This window comes from Staurois parvus, unplaced genomic scaffold (assembly GCF_062004578.1).
Source record: "Staurois parvus isolate SC_StPar_1 unplaced genomic scaffold, SC_StPar_1.0 ptg000520l, whole genome shotgun sequence".
Classification (NCBI taxonomy): Eukaryota; Metazoa; Chordata; class Amphibia; order Anura; family Ranidae; genus Staurois; species Staurois parvus.
The window spans coordinates 1,108,368-1,131,931 of record NW_028318316.1 but is presented as its reverse complement, the minus strand read 5'-3'; positions in this window follow the sequence as shown (position 1 = coordinate 1,131,931).

Here is a 23,564-nt window from a genome sequence, read left to right as displayed (position 1 = left end):
AATTTATTCTATCATATAAAGAAAGGGGATGTTACAGTCATCCATTTCAGTATTAAACATGTTAGGTACTCCATTGGTTCGTTATATTAGTACTATCATAGGAATGTACATTAAGATTTTTTTTTTATAGTAAAGCTTCAAAATATTTGTTCTTTTTACTAATTGTTTTCATAATGACATTTTAGCAATATCTGTTTTAGTCATCTTGAACTGAATGGAGAAAGTCCAAAGAGTCCTGCAGAAAGAAAATATACGAAAAATGTTACAGAAAAAAAAAAAGGTAAAACAAAAGTGGTACTGTTGAATATCCCATTCATAAAAAAAGTCCAGCTCTGGCTTCTATAACATTATGTTGCCTGGAAGCTGTTAATGGCTTTATTTGGGATAAAGGGCTTATTGTCATTGGTTTGTTAGAGAGCACATAAAAATTAATTTTGTTACTGCCTAAGGCATTCTGAGTCTGGAGACATAGGATAGGTGGCCTTTTCCATAACCTATGCCATTAGTAATTGCAGGTTTATTACGGTTATTGCTGCAGTGGGAACAAAAAGCCAAACAGTAGTTTTGCTGCCAGTAATGGTAGCAGACTAATTACTTTCCTCATTTATGGTTATATTGCCCTGCCTGTAAATGTGTTATTTAAATATTAATGTGTCGTTAAATGGCCTTTTTATTGTCAGTAGTGGTAAATCAATTAGCCAATGCTTCAAACCTAAAATTTCACCCAAATTTTTAAACATTAAATGTTAAAGCCACGTACGCCAAGCAAATTGCTCAACTATAATGTTATAAAACAGAAATACCACATAATGTTCTAGCTATTACTGACTGTAAGATAAAACCACATGAAGAATGATGTGCAAGTTCATTTATTTACTTGGATGAATGCTGGGTTATTTAGGTTCATAGTAAAGTGAATCTGCCTCACATTAGGGAGGCACTGAAGGAATTACTTCTTATGATCCTATTGCAGAATATTCAACAGCTAAAAAATAAATGTGTTGGAGCATTTTTATGTAAATCTTTAACAGTTTTGCAAAAGTGTCAGACAATGTGAAATGCCAGGCGTTGTGCCAGAGACTGTCCTTCAATTCATTTAATGGTCTAGACACCACACATGAACTGTATAGCTACACAGCATAGACATCCAGCTCAGTTTCTGAAGAAAACAATGCCAATGCTACACAGGTCAATTAAGATTAACAGTGGAGCAAATGCATCTTAATGCATAAACCAGAATTTTAAAATAGGTGGAAAAAAGACACCAGCAGTTTAATCAATATATTAAAAGTAAAAAAGGAGGGAGAAGAAAACCTCCGTATACAAAATTATACACCCACAGTTGATCCAGAGAAAGGCAGAACACCTATAAAGTAAAGGTCCAATTTGCCTAAAGGAAAACAGGAAATATTTTTTCCCTCTGGAGCATTTAGATATTCCATGGATCTCTGGTGTTATTACCTATATATGTTATTAACCAGCCACATTTTGTGCATTTAGGAATCCATCAAGCTGTTTTTCAAACAATCTACTGAGCTGGCCAGAACTAGTTCCTGGGGGGGTTCAATTTCACAGTGCTTACTGTTAAAAAAAACCTGTCTGTGGAAGTTAGCTCTCTTTTACTGTGATCATATTCCCCCTTAATCACCTTTTCTTGAGAGAATAGATTCAGATCAACTATTCTTTCCTCATAGCTGAGTTTCTCCATGCCTGTTATCAGTATGGTTGCCCTTCTCTGCACTTTCTCCAGTTCTCTGATATACTTTTTGTGAATTGGTGCCCAAAACTGAACTGCATATTCCAGATGAGGTATTACTGATGGATTTGTACAGGGGCAAAATTATGTCTCTCTCTCTCTACACTTCTTAGTATAAAACCTAAACTCTTACATTTAAAACCTTAATAATACACCAAAAACCAGAAATGGAATATATTGCAGCTTTCCACTCCTCAGATATGGTGTCTGATTTAGTTTTCTTTTTGCAGGCTTCTGTTCCTTAAGGAAAAGAAGCTTCTTTCTTAGTTTACTCCTCTGCTGTATTTATGGTGTGAACTATGGTTGCCACCCAGCCTATTGCAAAATGACAGTCAAGATAGACTTTTCCCATCCTAGGTAGTTGACATATGACATCCCCTAACTCACATGCCTCGCACATGCCCTAGAAGTTTTGCTGCAGCACAAATCTGTCACCTGCTGTGTCCACCAGACACAGCAGATGACAGATCATTGTACCAAGTCATTCCCGGGAACATGTGATTGCTGTGACCAGTCGCAGCACAGTTGTACGCAATGCATGGCTTTCATTCATAGCCATTCATTGTGTTCTTTTGCGATGATCTCTGTGATGGGTCACAGTGATCATGTGGTACAGAAAGGGCCAATAATAATGCATCTGCACCATGTGATAGCTGTGGTTAATCACAATAATATGCAATTGATTGGCTGTGAATGATTGGATGGCATTAATTAAAATGATTGCTTATAGCAGTGATCATCACTGTTATAAACAATCATATAGTTAAAAAAAATATTAAAAATCCTTCTCACTTCAAGACTATATGATCACTATAGTAACACTGCTTTGCTCTGGTCACAGTATACAAAAATAAATGTGAGAAAAGAAAAACAATTGTAAAAAAAAAAAAAAAAGAAAGAAAAATTAAATAATTGAAAAAAATGTACTTACAGCCTATCTCATTTCTTGAGGCCCTAAAATACCAGGGCTTTTTGGAAAGTAGCCAGTGTAAGGTATTTAGTGAGAGTTTTCTGAAGTTGTGATTTTTTTTGAACAATTAAGAAATTAAATAATTTTTTTCTCACTTTTTTTTTTTTTTTAAACCTACTGCCACCAATCAGTGTCCCTGATTACTGCCACACCAGTCATATGATGCTGTAATGCTCTGGTGACGGTGTTAAAAAAAGACTCCATACTGCTTACTAAATTCCTCAGACTGTCTACTTAAAAATCCTGGTATTTTAAGGAAGGAAAGATTTACTAAAACTGGTGCACTCAGATTTTGCTGCAGCTGTGCATGGTAGCCAATTAGCTTCTAACTTCATCTTGTTCAATTAGGCTTTGGCAATAAAACCTGGAAGCAGGTTGGTTTCTCAGCACAGCTGCCCCAGATTGTTTCTGGCAAAATCACCAGGTATTTTTCTGTAAATGCAGAAAATGAAAGAAGAAAATTAATTTGCCATATTTAGGGACTGACATTCCACAAAATAAGACTTTTAGTTTTGGTTTAGTTACCTTTTAGCAATTTATATAGTTATATTAGTTATACTAATAAAACAGTTTTCTCAGGAAACACATCACTCTACAGTATCGTTGTTTTGAAAAATGTTGGTTATTCCATGTGTCAAAGTGCCAAGAAATGGAGGATTTTATACTAAGATGTCCACTATGTGCTTGCGTGGTTAAACTGAAACTGGCCGTAATTGAAAAAGATTAATGGTCCAGATGCACAATTTCAGGTGATAAGTACTACAGAAATCTGCAGTTTTGGAAACAAAGGCTTTACAGGTCTTTAGGTGGCAGCTTCCTTATAGCAGAATTAAACCTTGCCAAAAAAAAAATAGAAAAATGAGCCCCCAAGAGCTTGTAGCCATAATGTGCCAGTATGCACGGCATGTTAGCATATTATGGCAGACTTAACTGCCTACTGATCCCCTCCAGCAGTGCACTGTGAGTGCTCCTGTCAGTCACAAGTGCTTACATCTTCTCCCAATCTTCTTTCTGGGTTCTGACTCTTCGACTGTTTGATTCCATTCCTGCATATGATCATGGGAGTCACATTATCACGGCATGGTGCAGTCATGCACATGGAGCTGTGCATGCTCAAACAATAGGGTCGCAATAGGGTATGTCATTAAAAATCCTGGATTGTTTTGGATGGTTTTTCCCCTTCAGCAGCTTAATAAATCCTGTCCTGGAGTCTTTGTAGAGCCTTGGATAGAATAAAGCCTTCATTCCTAGGTTCAAATTGTACCTGATATCTAGACCTCACTCTCTGCTAAGGAACCTGCTGCTGCTGGATGAAATGTCTGACTCCTGATAGAACACTAAATGGCCACTGGTCTCCAGACTCCCATGATCACCAGGCCACAGCACACTTGTTCCGTCCCCTTTTCTGACCAGCTAGGCTGCCTGTTTGGATTAAAAAGTCTGGTATAGACTTTTAGGTGGACCTCAAACATTTTCATTTATATAATAAAAAAGCCAAGCTCTATTTGTGTGAAAACAAATTATATAAATCTTGTTTATTAGCCCAGAAAATGGTATTTTAATTTGACGGATTTAACTACCCTTGATTTCATTGGGATTCAGGTTTGGCATCTGAACTTATTTGAACTGAACCCAGGGCAGCTCAGCTTATCTCGGCTGCTGCCCTACCAGTTAAGCCTGTCACCCTTGCAAGTTGGTGCTCAGATGTGGGCAGCATCTTAAAGAGACAGACACCTATTGTTGAACAAAATGGAAGCCATTTCACAAATGCTAGCTAGCAAGAGGTGAATGGCTGTGAACCAATGGTATATGACAACTTCCCACTAATGGTGATGGTTGGAGAGTCAGAGAAAACAGCCACAGTGCCAGAAATAACAGACAAACCAGTGGCCAGTGAAGACTTTGGTACCACAAAGTTGTGGGATCCCAACTTGGCAAATGCATGGAAGAAATGTAAAGATGATATATGAGGACTTCAGGAACCAGAAGTTAGCCTGGTATACCCTCATTTTGCAGTATACCATGATTTACTATATTATATAAATAATAAAATAATAATAATAATAGAGGAGCGGCTGTGGTTCCCCACTCTCACACAAGGATAGCGGTCCATTCACATAGGTTGGGATATTGTTTAGTAGTAGAAAAAAAACAAAATAGTACTGAGCAAGTTTTCCAGACCCAGTACTTACAGCGCAGTTAACAAGTATTGTGAATTAATGAAAGACATGAGGTGATAGATGGAGACCCAGAAAGCAATCTCTGAATCCTTGCTAAAAGGATTTACGGGTACCACACCCCTTAGTAGTACGCTGCAAATTGAAACCCTAACCAAAAAGCTAGTGGGGTTTTAACCACTTGCCTATAGGGCACTTATACCCCCTTCCTGCCCAGGCCAATTTCCAGCTCTCAGCACTGTCACACTTTGAATGACAATTGCGCAGTCATGCAACACTGTACCCATATGAAATGTTTATAATTTTTTTGTGACAGATAGAGCTTTATTTTGGTGGTATTTAATCACCTCTGGGTTTTTATTTTTTCTTAAACAAACCAAAAACCACTGAAAATTTTGAAAAAAAAAGTTTTTTCTTAGTTTTTGTTATAAAATTTTGTAAATAAGTGATTTTTCTCCTTCACTGATGTGCACTAATGAGGCTTTAGTGATGGGCACTGATAAGATGCACTGATGGACACTGATAGATGGCACTGATGGGCACTGATGAGGAAGCACTGGTAGGTGGCACTGATGGGCATTGACAGGCTTCACTGATGGGCCTTGAAAGGCAGCACTGATATATGGCACTGATATATGGCACTGATAGGCGGCACTGATAGGTGGCACTGACAGGCGGCACTGATTGGCACTGATAGGCGGCACTGATGCACACTGATAGGCGGCACTGATGCGCACTGATGGGTGACACTGAAGGGCAGCTCAGATGGGCACTTATATGTGGCATTGATGTGCACTGGTAGGCACTGATATGTGGCATTGATGTGGCACTAATGGGCACTGGCACGTGGCACTGTTCAGCACTGACAGCTGGCACTGATGGACACTGACAGGTGGCACTTCTGGGGCCACACTGATCATCAGGGCACACTGATCATCAGTTCCCTGATGATCAGTGTACATGTCCCCTCCACGGAATGCCGATTACCGGCTCTCCTCTCCTCTCGAGCTGTCAGCGTGAGAGGAGAGAAATGCTGATAACCGGCATTTCCGTGTTTACATGCAATCAGCTGCTGATCACATGACCGAGCCGACATCTTCGGCTCTTTCCATGGATCGGTGATCCGCTGTGTCCGAGGGACACAGAGCACCTCCGATCGCCGTGCTGCGTGCTCCTTGAGCCGCACATGCGCGGTGAGAATGGAAGGACGTCAAAAGACAGCCTATCAGAACGAGAGAACCACCTTGCGCCCGTCATTGGACAGGAGGTGGTTAAAGGTACCATACCATACCATACAAGTGAAAAAAACAAAAAATCAAATTAAATAACAATTGACACTTTATTATTAAAACTGAACCACCATAAAAGTGGTGGAACATAAAATGTGCACATGTTCCTCTTAAAAAACATAACAAGTTTATAGCAAAAATTGGATAAACAATATTGCAACAAATAGTCTTGTGGCACATACATATTACATTGGCATAGCCATTTCCAAGCTGATACTTTTGTCAATTGCTACGATGTGTCATGGGATGCAGCCCGTTTCTTCAGGGAGACAAAGTATACATTTCTGAAATCATAAAAAATAGGCCAAAAACACAAGACATAAATATATAACATTTTACAATCATATTATATAAAAAAGTGACAAACTCTGTTGACATTTACCGATTGGTGATATCAGTGACTCTGCATGAGGCACTGGGTTTCAAATATGCACCCTAACCATATTTTTCAAGTCTGATGGTACCTTTACATACAATTGAGGCATCCATTGAAAGGAATGCTATAGTCAGGCCACTACCAAAGTCTAAAAGATCAGCGAGCGCTCAAGATCCTGCTGATGTCAGCAGCATATGCACAAAAAAGGAATCCAAAAACCTTATATAAAACATATATAAAAAGTTGATGCAGCGCTGAAGAAATTAATATACAAAAATTAGAAAAAAGTGCACTAATAAAAATATAAAATTATCAAACACAAGTGATATCATGGAAGTGACTCGCTACAATGAGCGCAAATAAATAAGTGCGACTGTGAAAATCAATAAACAGACAAAGAAAGTGTTCATATAATGGTGAAGGTCTGACAAACATCACTCAGAAAATTGTGCACTACCAAGGTCTGCCAGGGGGCCCCAGCAGGTATTGGAAGTAGTTTATTATGCTATGTGCTATAGAAATGCAGTCCTCAGAAATACTTCCTCTAAGGTTATAGCAAAAGGAATCCCATTCATGTGAAAAGTAACCAAACTACTGTCAACACATGCACGCTGTTCGAAGGTGAGCCGGCGCCAATGGCAAGATCTCTGTGGTGCTCGCCTAGTCACAGCTACAATGTACAAGACAAAAGAAATCTGGATGGCCACACTTCCAATATGAAATCCAAAAACACCCCTATTCGATCAATAGCATGCACATAGATGTACAAGCAGGGGAGGGAAGAGGCTAACGCGTTTCACACTTAAACTGTGCTTTGTTAAAACCAAACTGACAAACCAGCCAACACACATATACCTGCTGAGTAACACCCGGGTGTACATACACTCACACACATATCTATCTATCTATCTATCTATCTATCTATCTATCTATCTCATACATATACACACACACATGCTATATATCTCATATCAAATCCAAATATTTATGTTATAAAAAATACTGCGAAATCAAAAACAAACAATGGTTAAAAACATATCCGTTACAGCCAGCTCATTATCAGCTCACAAGTATATAGCCAATTATTGTACAAAGTAGTCAGAATGTTATCAAGATGATAATATTATGATGAAGTGTCATGTGGATATATCAATATCTACAATCATGATTAATTAGAAAAATCCATTTATACAGTATTTCAATAAATGCTGCATATAAAACACACAAAGCTTCATTCAAGTAACGGGTGAGGTCCCATTCAAAGTTCAACCCTACTGGAATCTTAGTTTGAACATGAAAGATTCAAAACACTTCACGCAAATATCGCCTCCATGAGCATCATTAAGGCCCCTTTCACGCATGCGTTCCATTTTTTTCATTAGGTCAGTCGTGTTTTTTTCAAGAAAAACAGATCAGTTCACATCAGTTTTTCATCAGTTCACATCAGTTTACATCCGTTTTTATCAGTTTATATCCAGTTTTTTTTTTTAAACGGAATAAAAATAAGGTTTTCTTCCAATACAAAAAAACGGATGTTAACAGATGCAGACATTAACGAATGTAAACAGATGATCATCCCTTTACATCCGCTAGCCCATAGGAATACATGGGTGCCCGTTTTTCATCTGTTAACAGACAGATGAAAAATGGACATATGGAATGCCCATGTGAAAGAGGCCTAAAATGTATAGCTACATTAATGCCATGCACTCTCTCTCTAAATTATATAGACGGCCATGGAGACGATCTCTCAATTTTCTGATACCAACCAACTACCAACATACTGGATTGTACATATTCTACTAACACTGGATATAGCCAAGCCCACATAGGAAAAAATGATTGTGTGAAAAAAAAAATTGTCGAGGACCTCTGGAAATTTACCCAGAGGGTGAAGGAATTCTTGCAGAAAATTAAAGAGGTCTTTTCAGAATGTCCTGGTCAACCTAATGAAATTTACAATGACTTTGTGACTGAGGTACCTGAAGCTCAGAGAACAAACTATTTCTGAAGAAGTACAGAAGTTGTGTTAGGGTTTGGGGTTATAAACGAACAGAGAGTGTTAATGTTCCATAGTACTAATCCCTAAACCGTATGGCAGTCTAAGGTCTGCAATGACTTGAGAAACCTAAATGAAATAACTAAATTTGATGACCTGGGTGGAGGAGTACATAAAAAACACATAAAAATGAGGAGCAAAGAACTCTCCTGTCAGTCCAGGAGTTAGATGCAGGTTTGCAGGTAAAACAGTTCAGATGTACTGATTGTGAAATAAGTTTAGTAAATAAGAGCGCATACCATGAGCAGGACTGTAAGCAGAGCAAGCTGGCTGGTACTTGTGGTGCACCACTGCAGATGTAGATGAAAAAGCATGAGACTGGTGCATAGCAGTAGCAGGACAGCTGAGTTGTAATAGTGAGTCCGGTAACACGGACGTCTTACACAAAAGCGTAGTCTAGACAAGCCAGGTCACACAGGTGTAGGTCAGAGTTCAAATAAAACGGAACCACCCGTGAGGAACCAGCAGGGTCAGTACAAGCCAGGTCATAAACAGTACACTCTAAGAAGATATCAGCAGGGTCAAGCAAGAGTACTGATGGTGTGTTGAGGTGTATTAAAGATGAACTATAATGAGCTGGCCAATTGCCATCTTTTCCCAGCCTGTCTCAGAAGAGTTTTCCTCAGTCTTAAAGTCGAGGCAGCTCTAAACATACTAATCCATATAAAGTGGCAAAGTCAAATCACTCCAATCAAAGACAAATGAATATTTAATATTTTTGATTTGGGTGGTACTCTTAGAGGTGCTTCTGTCCATGTTCTTTTGTAGTTGAGGACAGAGAAAAAGACAATAACAGATGGGCCTGTCTTCCCTGGCTTGCACGGGGCCTTTTTTGTAATGGGAACAAGGTAGGATTGCACCTCATCCATTTAAAACCGAACGCATAATAATTACACAAGTTCTGTGGCTGATTAAGGTGGTAATTAAACTCACTTGGTGCCTTATCTGCAATAAATGTGCCTCAGAAGCTGTGTAATTAACTGCTTGCCCGCTGCCCTATAGTGAAGTACTGCTACAGGACAGCAAGGCTGCACAAAAATCACGTAAATATAAGTGATTTGCATTTCCAGTTAGGGGGCGCGCACGTGCCGTCCTACCCTCACCACCATTGGTGGCTAGACATGTCAATCCCCGAGTCCTGGCTCGGGGATCCTTGAGAAAGATTGACAGGGGAGAGAGCTGTGTGTAAACAACACAGGTCTTTCTCCTGCCAGAAGCACATGCTTGCTGTCTGGCATTTTTTGCTGGCTGATAGCTAAAAAGAGTTGGAAATTTGAGTGGAGATTGAAAAAGTTTTACTTTTGACTGCTGGTGATTGCTGATGCTTGTAGTTGTTTTATTTTCTTTTTTGGGTCTTGCTAAAAGCTTTTACTTTTTTAAATCACTTTTCCTGTCACTTTTTAAATAGCATGTTTTTTCTACCTTTCTTTGTCTTCTTTCAGCCCTGGTTCACACTGATACAGTGCGGAATTCGCACCATTTTCTGTGCGAATTCCACACCACATTAGAATCGCATCCCGTTCATGCAAACCGCTGCGGGTGTGTATGTTAAGTTAACAACACCCCAAAAGCAGTCTGCAAAACGCTGTGCAATGTGTAGAATCGGATAGCATAGGTGTGAATACCCATGTGATCCAATTTTAGTGCGGAGAAAAAAAAGGGTCCTGCGCGTTTTTGTTGTGGGTGCGGTTAGAGCCATAGAAAATGTATGGCTCCGATTGCACCGCACACAAATCGCATGTGATTTGCACAGGAATGCGGTGCGGTTCACACATGCGATATACCGCACCGCATATGTGTGAACCCAGGCTCAGTCTGGTAATTAAGGGGAGGTGTCAGGGATCTCTTCGATCCCCGCCGCGATGGTCCCGGTGCAGGCGCAGTGCACCGCCCTGTGCAGGGACACGGGCACTAGGTCCGGGCCGGCCGCGGCGTTCGAGTTCGCGCATGCGCAGTAGAAGCCGCGGCCGCCCGCTGGGCACCAATGGCAGCGCAGGATATTTAAATGGCCCTGAGCTGTCATTCAGTGCCTTCTGGTCTTTCCTGCATCCTGTATCCTGCGAACCTGTACCCTGTAAGTTTTTGACCCGGATTGTACCTGACCTTGCTGTTTTCTCCTATTCTGACCCTTGCTTTGCCTGACCTCTCTCCTGAATGCCCCCTACTGCTGTTGCTGACCTGGCATGTGACCCGACCATTCTATGCCCGCTGCCTTGTACCTTGCCGTCCTCTCTGTTACCGACCCGACCCGTCTGACCTTGCTCATCCATCCATCCATCCCTTGCAGTGGGGTCTTCTGACCTCCTCATACCAGATTCTTCCCTGTGGGAGCCCTTGGCGCATACCACTACCACTGACGGACGCACCCAGTAGCCACGACCTGGTCTCGGGGGGCTCCAAGTCCATCCCCACCATCAGGGGCCCTGGTGAACAAGCACCCTGGGACTTAGACTCCGTGCGCTGGGGACGCCTATTCAGTGGAGTGCTAGTGGTACCGCCAGGCGGTCCCTTACAGTACCAGAAGGCCATGACTGAGTCTAGAGGAGGGCCCTCGCCGCTTGAGGAGATCTGCAGGCACCTGTCTAATTTGACACAGGCCGTATCGGCCCTGCAGGACAGATGTCAGCAGATTGAAAATCAATTCCAGACCTGCACTATATCCGTTCCTGCCCCACAGGCCGCGGTCCCCGCACCCCCGGCCGTAGCAGCCCCTGTGCCGGTTTCTGGGGCGTCCGCACCACTCCCGGCGGCCGAACCCCGAGTACCCTTACCGGAACGTTTTCACGGGGACCGCACACGCTTCAGGTCATTCCGTGAGTCCTGTCTTCTCTACTTTGAGTTACAACCCCGGACCTTCGTGACTGAATCCGTGAAGGTGGGGTTCGTCATCTCCCTCCTGCAGGGTGAACCCCAAGACTGGGCCCACCGACTGCGGGGAAAAAATGACCCTCACCTTAGTTCGGTTGACAATTTTTTTGACGCAATGGCCATCCTATACGATGACCCACAGCGGGCAGCTTCTGCTGAAGGTACTTTGTACACGCTCCGTCAAGGCCGCCGAGCGGCGGAGGAGTACGCGTCTGAGTTTAGGCGCTGGATGGGGGACACACGCTGGAGCGAGTTCGCACTCCTGCATCAGTTCCGTATAGGCCTATCAGAAGGCCTGAAAGATGAGCTCGCCCGGGTGGAGGTGCCTGAGACTTTAGAGGACTTAATTGCGCTGACCATTAAGATTGACCGTAGACTGCGGGAACGCAGGTTTGAGAGGTCCGGCCAGGGTCATGGAAATCCCTGGGGGTCATTTCAAGGTCCCAGTCAAGCAAGGAGACCAAACATCCAGAACCGGCCACCTGGAGATATCCCTGAACCGATGCAACTCGGCCTGGCACGGCCTAAACTATCTCCAGAGGAACACCAGAGCAGACGATCCCAGAACCTGTGCCTCTACTGTGGTAAAGCTGGTCATATGGTACGATCCTGCCCGCAGAAACTGAGTCAGTGCACCTCTTCTTCCTTATCCATTGGCAATGTTGGTCCATCCCAATACTTAGTGGTGCCCCTTTCCTTTCAGCTTCCAGAAAGGACCGTGGAAGTATCGGCCATAGTTGATTCGGGGGCATGCAGCTGCTTCTTGGATATTAATTTTGCTCACCAGCAGGGTATTCCTCTCCAATTGAAACAGAAGGGGTTCAATATTTATTTGGCCGACGGTTCCCGAATAAAATTGGGGGTAGTGAACCAGGAAACCCCCTCCATCGCCACTGTCATTGCCGGCCAGCACCAGGAACTCCTCCGCCTGGATGCTATAGCTTCACCCCTCTTCCCAGTCATTTTGGGGCTCCCATGGTTACGGGCCCATAACCCCCAAATTGACTGGGAGACCGGAGTAATCTCGTTCCCTTCCCCATACTGTCGGGTATACTGCCACACTTCGGACCCGGGGGTCCCCCAAATCCTCCTGTGCTCTGAGGGGGAAGCCGAATTAAAACAAGTAATCCCTGCAGCCTACCATGAGTTTCTAGATGTGTTCAGCAAACGGGGAGCCGATACTCTACCCCCCCACCGCCCTTATGACTGTCCCGTTGACCTGTTACCCGGTTCAGAAATTCCTTTTGGGCGAATCTTCCCCCTTTCAGAGCTCGAATTGGGGGCCCTAAAGGAATATATCAAGGACAGCCTCCAGAAGGGGTTCATCCGCCCCTCCACTTCACCGGCGGGGGCGGAAATTTTCTTTGTTGAAAAGAAGGACAAAACTTTAAGGCCGTGTATCGATTACCGGGAATTGAACAGGGTCACGATAAAAAAACGTTACCCACTGCCGTTAGTACCGGAGTTATTCCAAAGTTTAAAAACAGCAGTGGTTTTTACAAAGCTGGATTTGAGGGGAGCGTACAACTTGGTTCGCATAAGGGAGGGGGACGAGTGGAAGACGGCCTTCCGCACCCGCTTTGGCCATTTTGAATATTTGGTCATGCCGTTCGGGTTGTGCAATGCTCCGGCCACTTTTCAACACTTTGTGAATGATATTTTTAGGGACTTTCTGGATTTTTATTTAGACGACATTTTGATTTTCTCCCCTTCTTTGGGGGAACACAGAATACATGTAGTGAGGGTATTGGGGCAATTGCAGCAGCATGGGTTGTACGCCAAGGCAGAGAAGTGTTGTTTCAAACAATCCAGCATTACTTTCTTGGGTCTGATTATCTCCACTGCGGGGGTCGCGATGGATCCTCAGAAAGTCGCTGCAATACTGGATTGGCCTGAACCCACGGACAGGAAAGGCGTCCAACGATTTATCGGATTTGCAAATTTTTACCGGAAGTTCATCAAGAACTTCTCGGGTCTGGTCTCCCCCATTACTCAGCTAACCAAGCTGGGAACCCGGTTCAGATGGACACCAGAGGCGCAGGAAGCTTTTGAAGCCTTGAAGAAGCTGTTCACCTGGGCACCCATTTTGGGTCACCCAGATGCTGCCCTGCCCTTTATCTTGGAGGTGGATGCATCGGAGAATGCGGTAGGTTCCATCCTCTCCCAGCGGAAAGGCACCAAGGAATTGCTCCATCCTGTAGCATTCTTCTCACGGAAGCTTACCCCAGCGGAGAAGGATTATGATATCGGTGATCGAGAGCTACTGGCGATCAAAACGGCGTTAGAGGAATGGAGGTACCTGCTGGAAGGTGCGGTGCACCCCATCTTAATATTTACTGACCACAAAAACCTGGAATATCTGAGAACCGCCAAGCGTCTACGCCCGCGACAGGCAAGATGGGCACTATTCTTTTCAAGATTCAACTTCCACATTACGTACCGGCCTGGATCAAAGAACACTAAGCCAGATGCGTTATCACGTATGTACGAGGACGCCAAGGAGATCCCAGTACCCGACACCATCCTGTCCTCGGGTAACTTCTTGGCCCTTCAGTCGGACCTTCGTTCCAAGATAATGGAGGCATCCACAACCATCTCTACCCCAGGCGGAGGGCCCCTCCAGAACAAGGGGGGACTCCTATGGAGGGAAGATCGAATTGTGGTGCCGGAGGAAGCCCGAACCCTGGTCTTGGGGCATTGCCATGACCACCCGATGGCGGGGCACTTTGGCCCAGAAAAGACCCTGGAACTTCTCCGACGCTCCTTCTGGTGGCCGGACATGGCTAAAAATTGTAAGGGCTATGTAAGGTCCTGTATCACCTGCCAGAAGAACAAGCCATCAAGAAACAAAGTTTGGGGTCTGCTGCGACCCTTACCGATTCCTGAACGGCCTTGGCAAAAGATCTCGTTAGACTTTATAGTCGAGCTTCCGCCATCACTAGACCACACGGCAATCCTGGTGGTCGTGCACCGCTTGTCCAAGATGGCCCACTTCATCCCGTTGAAGAAAACCCCCTTGGCGGCCGAGACTGCGCGAGTCTTCATTCGTGAGGTAGTAAGGCTGCATGGGGTCCCCGAAGACATTGTCTCGGACCGGGGGGTCCAGTTCACGTCAAGATTTTGGAGAGTTCTGTGCAAAGCCCTGGACATCAAATTGTCCCTCTCCTCTGCGTTCCACCCTCAAACTAACGGTCAAACCGAAAGGACCAATCAGACCCTGGAGCAATACTTAAGATGCTACACTTCGTTTACTCAAGATGACTGGATGCCACTTCTACCCCTAGCGGAATTCACGTACAACAACGCCCGCCACTCAGCGACGGGACAGTCCCCGTTCTTTGCCAACTATGGTTTTCACCCAGTCTTCCTCCCGGATTTGGTCTCGGAATGCCAAGTACCAGCAACGCAAGATGTGGTAACGTTTTTCTCTGCGAACAATAAGAAGCTTCAAGAGGCCATCAGTCGGGCCCAGGAAGACTACAGGAAGGCATTCAACAGGAAACGGAGGGGAGATCTGGTGTTGCGGCCTGGGGAGAAGGTTTGGCTAGCGACGTCCAATTTAAAGATACTTTGCCCGTCGAAGAAATTGGGACCCAAATTTATAGGCCCCTTCTGCATTAAACGGATGGTTAACGAAGTGGCCTACAACTCGTCCTTCCTGACACGCTCAAGATCCACCCAGTCTTCCATGTGTCCCTGCTGAAGCCAGTAATCCCAGATGCCTTCCCTGACCGAGAATCTAGACCCCCGGAAGCCATAACGGTCGAGGGAGAAGAAGAATTTGAGGTAGAAACAATCCTGAAGTGCCGAAGGAGGGGAGGCCAGATCCAATTCCTTATCAAATGGAAGGGCTATGGCCCTGAGGACAATTCTTGGGAGCCAGCCCATAATGTCCATGCACCCAGACTTGTCCGGAGGTTTTTTCGCGATCACCCGTGGTGGAGAGATCGGGTGGGCATCCGGAGGTTGCCCGTAGGGGGGGGCAATGTCAGGGATCTCCTCGATTCCCGCCGCGATGGTCCCGGCGCAGGCGCAGTGCACCACCCTGTGCAGGGACACGGGCACTAGGTCCGGGCCGGCCGCGGCGTTCGAGTTTGCGCATGCGCAGTAGAAGCCGCGGCCGCGCCCGCTGGGCACCAATGGCAGCGCAGGGCGGGATATTTAAATGGCCCTGAGCTGTCATTCAGTGCCTTCTGGTCTTTCCTGTATCCTGCGAACCTGTACCCTGTACGTTTTTGACCCGGATTGTACCTGAGCTTGCTGCTTTCTCCTATTCTGACCCTTGCTTTGCCTGACCTCTCTCCTGAATGCCCCCTATTGGATTTGACCTGCTGTTGCTGACCTGGCGTGTGACCCGACCATTCTTTGCCCGCTGCCTTGTACCTTGCCGTCCTCTCTGTTACCGACCCGGCCCGTCTGACCTTGCTCATCCATCCATCCATCCCTTGCAATGGGGTCTTCTGACCTCCTCATACCAGACTCTTCCCCGTGGGAGCCCCTGGCGCATACCACTACCACTGACGGACGCACCCAGTAGCCACGACCTGGTCTCGGGGGGCTCCAAGTCCATCCCCACCATCAGGGGCCCTGGTGAACAAGCACCCTGGGACTTAGACTCCATGCGCTGGGGACGCCTATTCAGTGGAGTGCTAGTGGTACCGCCAGGCGGTCCCTTACAGGAGGTGTTAATTGGTCACATGTGATACAGGTCCTATATAACTTGCTATAGAGTACACATTTGTGTCTGGTACTTTTTGCTGGCTAATTAGTAAAAAGAATGGGAAATTTGAGTGGAGAGTGAAAAAGGTTTACTTTTGACTGCTGGTGCTTGTAGTTTTATTTACTTTCCTAAAAGCTTTTACTTTTTTAAATAATTTTTTCTGTCACTTTTTGAATAGCATTTTTTTCCTTCCTTTCCTTACCTTCCTTCAGTCTGCTAATTAAGGGGAGGGGTTAATTGGTCACAGGCGATACAGGTCCTATATAACTTGCTGTAGAGCTCACTCTGAGCCTGCATTTTGCTTGCTGGACCTTTGATAAGTGGAGTTAAAAAACCGGAGTGGAAAACAGGAGATTATAACAGGAGTCTACTACCCTGTAAGTGACAACTGATATTTTCTGTTAATATTGTAACTGGGATAATGTGTGCTAGCAGGGTGGAAGGTTTTGTGCAGTGCACAGTGTGCCACATGTATGCAGCAATGGAGCAACAACTCCAGGATGGATACCACTGTGACAGATGTGAGCGGGTTGCCCTTCTGGAAACTCATGTTAGAGATCTGGAGGAGCAAGTTGCAACACTGGGCAGAACCGACAACCTTGAAAGGGGTCTTCTGCTCTCTGACCAGGTAGCTAATTGGATTGATGTGGAGAGCGGAGGGGCTAATCAGGATTATCAGGTAGGAAGATAGGTTACTGTAATGAGAGGGAGTGGTAAGGGCTCACAGAAAAGGATGGCCAGCCCTGGGTTTGTGCACCCAAACAGATTTACCAGGTTGGGTGAAGATGTGAGGATGGTAAGCAGAGGGGTGGCAGCCCTGGATGTCACTGCTATCCCTAACAGCTGGGAGGGCAGACCATCTGGGAGGGGTGGTGAGGGTAGTGCAGGAAGGCCTAGACAGCTGGTGATAGTGGGGGATTCTATAATCAGAAGGACTGAAAGAATAATTTGTCGCCAGGATCGCCTCAACCGAATGGTTTGCTGTGTTTGCTTGTGCCAGGGTTCGGCTTGGTGGACCGGGTTGATAAATTACTGGGAGTGGCTGGGCATGACCAAGCTGTCTTAGTCCATGTTGGAACCAATGACAGAACACATGGAAGGTGGAGGCTCCTTAAGAATCACTTTACAGAACTATGTTGAAGGGAAGGACCTCCAAGGTGATATTCTCTGAAATATTATCTGTGCCATGCACAGCTCAGGAAAGACAGGGGGAGATTAGAGAACTCAATACATGGCTAAAGACCTGGTGTAAGAGAGAAGAATTTGGGTTTCTAGAGCACTGGGCTGACTTTTCATTGGGGTGCAACCTATATACTAGAGATGGTCTGCACCTAAATGGAAGGGAGTCTGCTGTGCTGGGCGGTAGGTTTATGGGAAGGCTGGAGGAGTATTTAAACTAGGATCGAGGGGGGAGGGAGAATTAGATTATATCGGGGTAGACAGATCAGACAGGGGTCAATACTTAATTGTGGATGAAATGGGGAAAGATGGGGGGAAGGCTATAGCAGATGATAAGAAGGTTCCCATGTTACAAACAACCAGTGGAATTGGTACCATTTGTATGAAAATAAAAGATATGCAAAATACATGTAAACAAGGTGTCATTGTATTAAAGTATTTGTTCAACAATGACAGAAGTCTGCCAAGCAAAATAGGTGAGCTGGGAGCTTTGGCGCATGAAGAACTATGATTTAATTGGTATTGCTGAATCTTGGCTTCATTCTTCACATGACACATGACTAATATTCCTGGCTATGTTCTCTTTAAAAGAGACAGGGTAAATAGGAAAGGTGGTTGTGTCTGTCTCTATGTCAGAAGTGATCTCAAAGCGAGTGTGAAAGAGGACCTAGTTGATGGAGAGTGTGATGAGGCTGAAGTATTATGGGTGGAACTGCACATGGGGGTGCATACTACAAAGGTAATCATTGGAGTTTGTTATAGGCCTCCCAGTGTTGATGAGGAGGGGAAGACTCAGTTCCTTGCACAGATCTAAAGGGCTGCAAGGGCTGGGACAGTGATAATAATGGGGGATTTTAATTACCCAGAAATTGACTGGAGTAATGGTACTGCAGGAACAGTTAAAGGGCAAGCATTTGTAAACCTACTACATGATAATATTATGGTACAGTTCATAGAGGCCCCTACTAGGAATGATGTTCTGCTGAACCTGGTTACCTCAAACCATGCAGAGCTTATTACAAATGTCCATTTAAAAGAACATCTGGGTAGCAGTGACCATAACATGATTTCATTTATTGTTAGCTGTAAACAACAAGCACATAAGGGAAAAACAAAATGCTCAATTTTAAGAGAGCTAATTTTCCAAGGCTGAGAGCTGCTCTCCTAGACGTACACTGGGAGGGAATATTGTCATCAATGAACACAACACAGAAATGGGAGTTCTTCAAAAAGACTGTATGTGAACACACTGTAAAATACAGTCAGGTCCATAAATAATGGGACATCAACACAATTCTAACATTTTTGGCTCTATACACCACCACAATGGATTTGAAATGAAACAAACAAGATGTGCTTTAACTGAAGACTGTCAGCTTTAATTCGAGGGTATTTACATCCAAATCCGGTGAACGGTGTAGGAATTACAACAGTTTGCATATGTGCCTCCCACTTGTTAAGGGGCCAAAAGTAATGGGACAATTGGCTTCTCAGCTGTTCCATGGCCAGGTGTGTGTTATTTCCTCATTATCCCAATTACAATGAGCAGATAAAAGGTCCAGAGTTCATTTCAAGTGTGCTATTTGCATTTGGAATCTGTTGCTGTCAACTCTCAAGATGAGATCCAAAGAGCTGTCACTATCAGTGAAGCAAGCCATCATTAGGCTGAAAAAACAAAACAAACCCATCAGAGAGATAGCAAAAACATTAGGCGTGGCCAAAACAACTGTTTGGAACATCCTTAAAAAGAAGGAACGCACCGGTGAGCTCAGCAACACCAAAAGACCCGGAAGACCACGGAAAACAACTGTGGTGGATGAGCGAAGAATTCTTTCCCTGGTGAAGAAAACACCCTTCACGACAGTTGGCCAGATCAAGAACACTCTCCAGGAGGTAGGTGTATGTGTGTGAAAGTCAACAATCAAGAGAAGACTTCACCAGAGTGAATACAGAGGGTTCACCACAAGATGTAAACCATTGGTGAGCCTCAAAAACAGGAAGGCCAGATTAGAGTTTGCCAAACGACATCTAAAAAAGCCTTCACAGTTCTGGAACAACATCCTATGGACAGATGAGACCAAGATCAACTTGTACCAGACTGATGGGAAGAGAAGAATATGGAGAAGGAAAGGAACTGCTCATGATCCTAAGTAGAGATGAGCGAATCGAACTCGGCGAAGTGGAATTCGTTTCGAATATTAGGAAAATTTCGATTCGCGCCGAATCCGAAAATTAGCAGACTTTGGATGCGCGAATCGAAATTTTTCCAAAAATGGCGGCGACATGTGCGGCGACGGAGCAGGGATCTCTGGGAAGGCGCGCAGACAAGGCGCGCTGACCCATAATGCATTAATTCATGACATGTGATCGCATTAGCCAATCAGCAGCCAGCCAGCCAGCACTGTGTAATGGTGGAGCTATAAATTGCGGCCATCTTACAATTCTCCATTTGCCTCTGGTCATTCAAGAGAGACAGATCTCTCTGTATTAGGGACACAGAATCGTTACTTAGGGACACAGAACCGTTACTTAGGGACACACAATCGTTACTTAGGGACACAGAACCGTTACTTAGGGACACAGAACCGTTACTTAGGGACACACAATCGTTACTTAGGGACACAGAACCGTTACTTAGGGACACAGAACCGTTACTTAGGGACACACAATCGTTACTTAGGGACACAGAACCGTTACTTAGGGACACAGAACCGTTACTTAGGGACACAGAATTGTTACTCAGGGACAGACACAGAATTGTTACTCAGGGACAGACACAGAATTGTTACTCAGGGACAGACACAGAATTGTTACTGAGGGACACAGAATTGTTACTGAGGGACACAGAATTGTTACTGAGGGACACAGAATTGTTACTCAGGGACAGACACAGAATTGTTACTCAGGGACAGACACAGAATTGTTACTCAGGGACAGACACAGAATTGTTACTGAGGGACACAGAATTGTTACTGAGGGACACAGAATTGTTACTCAGGGACACAGAATTGTTACTGAGGGACACAGAATTGTTACTGAGGGACACAGAATTGTTACTCAGGGTCAGACACAGAATTGTTACTGAGGGACACAGAATTGTTACTGAGGGACACAGAATTGTTACTGAGGGACACAGAATCGTTACTCAGGGACACAGAATTGTTACTCAGGGACACAGAATTGTTACTGAGGGACACAGAATTGTTACTGAGGGACACAGAATTGTTACTCAGGGACACAGAATTGTTACTGAGGGACACAGAATTGTTACTGAGGGACACAGAATTGTTACTCAGGGACACAGAATTGTTACTCAGGGACAGACACAGAATTGTTACTGAGGGACACAGAATTGTTACTGAGGGACACAGAATTGTTACTCAGGGACACAGAATTGTTACTCAGGGACACAGAATTGTTACTCAGGGACAGACACAGAATTGTTACTGAGGGACACAGAATTGTTACTGAGGGACACAGAATTGTTACTCAGGGACAGACACAGAATTGTTACTGAGGGACACAGAATTGTTACTGAGGGACAAAGAATCGTTACTCAGGGACACAGAATCGTTACTCAGGGACACAGAATTGTTACTCAGGGACAGACACAGAATTGTTACTGAGGGACACAGAATTGTTACTGAGGGACACAGAATTGTTACTGAGGGACACAGAATTGTTACTCAGGGACAGACACAGAATTGTTACTGAGGGACACAGAATTGTTACTGAGGGACACAGAATTGTTACTCAGGGACACAGAATTGTTACTCAGGGACAGACACAGAATTGTTACTGAGGGACACAGAATTGTTACTGAGGGACACAGAATTGTTACTCAGGGACAGACACAGAATTGTTACTGAGGGACACAGAATTGTTACTCAGGGACACAGAATTGTTACTCAGGGACACAGAATTGTTACTGAGGGACACAGAATTGTTACTGAGGGACACAGAATTTTTACTGAGGGACACAGACTTGTTACTCAGGGACACAGAATTGTTACTCAGGGACAGACACAGAATTGTTACTGAGGGACACAGAATTGTTACTGAGGGACACAGAATTGTTACTGAGGGACACAGAATTGTTACTCAGGGACAGACACAGAATTGTTTCTGAGGGACACAGAATTGTTACTGAGGGACACAGAATTGTTACTCAGGGACACAGAATTGTTACTCGGGGACACAGAATTGTTACTCAGGGACACAGAATTGTTACTGAGGGACACAGAATTGTTACTGAGGGACACAGAATTGTTACTGAGGGACACAGAATTGTTACTCAGGGACACAGAATTGTTACTCAGGGACAGACACAGAATTGTTACTGAGGGACACAGAATTGTTACTCAGGGACAGACACAGAATTGTTACTGAGGGACACAGAATTGTTACTGAGGGACACAGAATTGTTACTGAGGGACACAGAATTGTTACTCAGGGACACAGAATTGTTACTCAGGAACACAGAATTGTTACTCAGGGACACAGAATTGTTACTCAGGGACAGACACAGAATTGTTACTGAGGGACACAGAATTGTTACTCAGGGACACAGAATTGTTACTTAGGGACACAGAATTGTTACTCAGGGAACGACACAGAATTGTTACTGAGGGACACAGAATTGTTACTCAGGGACAGACACAGAATTGTTACTGAGGGACACAGAATTGTTACTGAGGGACACAGAATTGTTACTCAGGGACACAGAATTGTTACTCAGGGACACAGAATTGTTACTCAGGGACAGACACAGAATTGTTACTGAGGGACACAGAATTGTTACTCAGGGACACAGAATCGTTGAATTAAAGAGTATGTCAGACAACATGCAGAGGAGTGGCAGAGGAGGCAATGTTTTAGGAGCGAGCAGACGTGGCAGCAGAGGAAGGGGTCGAGGCAGCACTAGTCGCAGCCAGAGGCCAGTGCTCCCGGTGTCATCCAGCGGTCGTGTCTCCACCGACAACCCTGCCGTCATCGATTGGTTGGCTCGGTCGTCTTCCTCTTCCCAGGTCACCTCTGACACCTACAACCAACGGTCGGTGGGTACGTCAGACACAACCGTTAGTTGGCATGGCCCGGGAGCAAGCCCACTGAAATCACGTGTCCTCTACCTGCCCCTGTCCTTTGGTGTTCCCTCACCAAGCGAAGTATCGCATGCTGTGGGCTCAGCCCCACTGTACAGTGAGGAAGAGCTAACAGAGGGCGGTCAGGAACGGGGGGAGACATCCGCCTCTTCAGCAGCCAGGCGAAGAAGTACTGGCGAGGAGAGTGGCTCGGTAGCCGGTCTAGAGACAGGTCTGTCTCCTGACCCACACGCAGCCGAGGGGGCTAGTAGTGAGGCGGAGACCCTAATTGATGATGATGAGGCTGATCGCACTTGGCAGCCTCGTCGTCATCAGGCTATTGCTTCCGCATCATCAGGAGAAGAGGGTGCCAGCTTGGCAGCGAGCAAAACAGTCGGTGGGTTGCCCAGGAGGCAGCAGGGTCACAGCAGTGTCAGTGGAGGCAAACGGCCACGGAGTAGAGCACCAGCTCCACTGCAGCCTACCACCACAGCCAGTAGTGGTGCCGGTGTGCACGGAGGAAGTAGCAGTCAGCCAGTGAGGAGTAGCGGGGGCAAAGTTTCCTACTCGGCGGTGTGGCAATTTTTCGTCAAGCCGCCCGAGGAAGTAAATGTAACCGTATGTCGACTATGTGGCCAGAAAGTCAAGCGTGGCCAGGGGGCCCATGTTGGGACTACAGCATTGCGGCAGCATATGCAGCGTCGCCATTTGGTGGCCTGGGAAAACCATGATAAAGATACGGCGGTTCTGCCTGCCCCAGCCCCCGCTCCATCACCCGCTCCGTTACTTGCTCCGTCACCCGACGTCAATCGCCCTCTATCAGCCAGTCAAGGCTCCAACACCTCTGCTGAGGGGAGTTGTCGCTCGTTGGCATCTTCCGCTCGTTCAGATGCTCCTTCTCCTGCTACTCCTCTTCACGGATTCCGTCAGCAGTCTTTCTTGGAATCCGTTTCCAAGAGACAACAGTTTGCGAGCACGCACCCGACGGTGCAGAAGCTGAACGTCCTCCTGTCCAAGTTGCTGGTGCTGCAGTCCCTCCCTTTCCAAGTGGTGGACTCAGCACCTTTCCGAGAAATGATGGCTTGTGCC